At 41.6% G+C, this 4270-nt stretch overlaps 1 pseudogene; it reads right to left on the reverse strand.

Annotated features, from left to right (window-relative positions):
• Nucleotides 1-1797: 1797 nt before the first annotated feature.
• LOC115941937 (glyceraldehyde-3-phosphate dehydrogenase pseudogene) lies at nt 1798-3458 on the reverse strand (annotated as a pseudogene).
• Between the last annotated feature and the right edge of the window lie 812 nt (nt 3459-4270).

Raw genomic sequence — 4270 nt, forward strand, 5'->3', positions numbered from 1 at the left:
TTCTCCTGTTGTAGATGATACTAAAAAGTCATAGGGATGCCTGAGTGGCTCAGTCAGTTGAGCATCCAACTTTTGATTTCGGCTCAGGTCATGATCTCAGTGTCGTGAAACTGAGCCCAATGTCAGGCTCTGGGCTCAGCATGGAGTCTGCCTGAGATTCTCTCTCTTCCTTTCCCTCTCCCCCTCCCTCCCCCGACCCCCCACCCCACTTCGCCTCTCTTTAAAAAGCCAAGAACCTGAGATCTGGATCACTGATTCTTAGGATCACAGAGTACCTGGCACTCTTGTTTCTGAGCAAACAATGGGATATGAAGACTTTCAACTAACAGTTTACTGATTTTGAAGTAGAGGCAAAGGGAACCAGAGACATATTTAGAATCTCACAGTAAGTTTTAGTATTCGGCTCTAAGAGTACCAAGTCATTGGTTGCCTGTGGCTTCATCTACTTTCCCTAGTTTTTTCCTCTCTGTTCTCCATTTGCTTCCTTTGCTTCTGCTTCTTCCTCTTTGGTTCCTTTTCCCATTTCCTCTCCTTCCCACTTCATTGGGCTTTTTTTATTGACTGGAGCTTCAATAGTGGTTGCATCACACAGATTGCTTTTTCCGCAGTAAAGCCCTGATTTGGAAGGGAGAAAGAACTTTTCATCTCTGTGTGCAAATGTGATTCAAATATGGTGAACTAATTTATTCTGTAAAACTTAATTAAAACCAATAAAAAAAAAAAAAAAAGGAGACAGCTCTGGAGGGAGCAGTAACTCCCTTGGCAGGACCTGGGCGAGATGCATTCAGTTGGGACTTTTTAAATCTTAGCATTTGATTTGGCACCATGATTTTCAGAGGACTTGGTTTGGTTTTATATGCTACTAAAATGCTTTTAAGTATTTAATGGTTTACTCCAATTGGGGAAAGTTTTGTTAGGTTTTCTCTAAAGTTTCCCACAGGAAAGCCTTGGTTTTTTATTTGTGACTGGAATATTTTGTGGCTTTAGAAATAACCAGGAAAATAAAAAAAATGCTACTTTTGAAGTTTTCCAGATGCACGTAAGTATATTTTCATATATCTTACATCACATCCCTCATTTTGAAGTGATTTTGTCTGAAACTATGAATAAACGAGGTCAGAGTGGAACTTGCGGAATAGTGACTTCATGCTTAGATCCCCAGTACACTTTAAGCTTCTTGATTATAGAACTCTGTCTTAAACACTATTTCTGTGCTTCACACCAAACAGAGAAATAGAGTACACACTGATAGATGAATGGATGGATAGATGGATGGAAGGAGGGAAGGAAGGAAGGAAGGAAGGAAGGAAGGAAGGAAGGAAGGAAGGAAGGAAGGAAGGAAGTCCTAAACAAATCAATCCATGAATCCTAAAGTGTTGGGATACATTTGTCTATATTCTTCCTGCTGAAATTGGAGTTAAAGGGAGAGGTTGGAGCTGCTCCACTAGCCATACTTAAGAGTAGAGGAAGACTACTAAGCATGGAATCTCAATGAAATCTCATACCCAGCACCAAATTTTGCCAAGGCAGATACTCAATAAATATTGGATAAATTGAATGGGGTGAAACATTTTGATCAAAGTTTGCCTCAAGGACACTGCAAGAGGAGTGTCAATGGTGATTATTTCCAGTGTTTTATTATGAAAATTTCCAAACTATAGAAAAGTTTAAATAATTTTTCATGGAATACCTCTATATCTATGACCTGGATTCTACCATTAACATCTCACTTGATTTATCACATAACTATCTATCCATCCCTATATTCATCCAACAACTCACATTATTTTTTTGGCTGGATACAGTATATTCTGTTGATGGTACATGACAATGTAGGGCTCCCCAAACCCCTCCCCTTCTTCAAAGGGTCTGGGATGGAAATTGTGTAGAGGTTGGGAGATTCCCAGTGTCTTGGGGGATAAGTTGGGGCAAGGACTCCCCAGCTACTAAGGAACTTTCTCTTCCTCTTTCTATTGCTGGGGTTGGTGGTCCAGGGAACTCTTACTCCTTAGAGGCCATGTGGACTATAAGGTCCGCCACCCAGTTGCCATAGCCAAATTAATTGTCATACCAGGAAATGAGCTTGACAAAGTGGTCATTGAGAGCAAAACCAGCTCCAGCATTAAAAGTGGAAGAGCAGGTGTCATTGTTAAAGTTGCAAGAGACAACCTGGCCCTCAGTGTAGCCCAGGGTGCACTTGAGGGGCCCTCTGATGCCTTTTTCAGCACCTTCGTGATGTTATTGTATTTGGCAGCTTTCTCCATGAAGCAGGTTAGATCCACAACTGACATATTGGGGATGGGGACACAGAAGGCCATGCCAGTGAGCTTCCCATTCAGCTCAGGGATGATCTTGCTACAGCCTTCGTGGCTCCAGTAGAAGCAGGGATGATGTTCTGGGCAGCCCCTTGGTCATAATGCCACAGGTTCCCAGAGAGGCCATCCACATCTTCTGGGTGACAGTGATGGCATAGACTGAGGTCATGGGTCTCTCCATGATGTCAGATTTGTCATGGATGACCTTTGCCAGAGGGGCCAAGCAGTTGGTGGTGCAGGAGGCATTGCTGACAATATTGAGGGAGTTGTAATACTTATGGCTCACAACCATCACAAACAAAGGGGCATCAGCAGAAGTTGGCAGAGATGATGACCCTCTTGGCCCCACCCTTCAAGTGAGCATCAGCCTTCTCCATGGTGGTGAAGACTCCAGTGGGCTCCACAACATAGTCAGCACCAGCATCACCCTATTTGACATTGGCAGAAACTGATTCCTGGAAGATAGCAATAGGCTTTCCATTGATGACAAGTTTCCTGTTCTCAACCTTGACAATGCCATTGAATTTGCTGTGGGTGGAATCATACTGGAACATGTAGACCATGTAGTTGAGGTCAATGAAAGGGTCACTTATGGTGACAATATCCACTTTGCCAGAGTTAAAAGCAGCCCTGGTGACCAGGTGACCAACACAGCCAGATCGGTTCACTCCAACCTTCACCATCGTGTCTCGGGGACATGCCTGGCACTGCACCAGAAGATGTAGCTATCTGTGGAATGGGGAGGAGCAGAAAGCTAACTCATATTATTTTTTATGCATTTCAAATTAAATTGCAGGCATTGGTAACTTTCTCCATAAATACTTTGGGTACATATCATTAGAATTCAATATTTGTTTCAAGTCTTTTCCTTTGAAATAAAACGATCATTCTAAATTGTGACAATTGCAAACACCTGTGTAACACAAATCCTTATCAAGATTAGCATCACCCCCAGAAAATTTAGCAGTGGAGATTTGGAAGTCTTTGAAATAATTTCTTTACCTCTTTACCCAGAAAGAGACTGAGAATAACCTAAAGAGTTTAAAATTTGATAGGAACTGTCCACCCTCACAAACTGCTTCAGATCTCACACCATTAAAGAGTTGCTTTCCTCTATTTGTTTTAGCAAAATCCAAACTCCAAATGCATAGTTGATAGTAAGGGAGAGATTTATGTGTACGTACAATAATAGCTGAAGGTCCAGTGAGCTGGCAAACAGGCAGGAGAGAATAAAGCAAAATTAGGATCCTATTTTCTTATGTGGATTTAAAAATAATAATGTATCAAATAATTTTTTGTCAGAATAACAGGTATGCTTTGGGTCTTAACACATGTAAGTATGTTTTCTTTGCATCAGATTTTCTTGGGACATCACCTTTACGGGGGAAAAAAACCACCACCAAGGAGCCCTCTGTGAAGTTGTGCGTGTTGCCAAGTTGAATCCAGTGCTAAGCTAAATCCCTACCACATGGTACATGTAAGTTGAATCTCTTCCAAATGCAAGGCTCCTTCTTAAGTAGCTGTGTTGACTAATTACTTTCATCAGGATAATTGCACCTAAGAAAAGGGTACAATTATTTCTACCGAGTAGAATGTTGACATCGTTTAATGAAGAATTAATGCATGTGGTGACAAACTATGTATTTAGAGAGGAAATAAAGCACTTACCAACAATCTGTCTCCAAGAAAGAATTTTTAAGCATGTCTGGTATGCTCTTAAGTATTCAGAATGAAGCTAATAAGCATTTCCATAGCACACAAGACTCAGCCTCTGTCTAAGCCCATGCATGCCAGTGAATTGACATCCACCAGGCCCTAGTGGGTTCTACATCATGGTTGAAAGTCAGAGCTGCAATTCAATTGGGCTAAGGTAGTACCCACTCATATCACCACATTTCAAAGTGACCTTCCCAGTCACTGTTCCACACAAATAGCAAACCCACATCATCCTTCTT

Source organism: Leptonychotes weddellii, chromosome 6, assembly GCF_054177405.1.
Source record: "Leptonychotes weddellii isolate Sample4059 chromosome 6, ASM5417740v2, whole genome shotgun sequence".
NCBI lineage: Eukaryota > Metazoa > Chordata > Mammalia > Carnivora > Phocidae > Leptonychotes > Leptonychotes weddellii.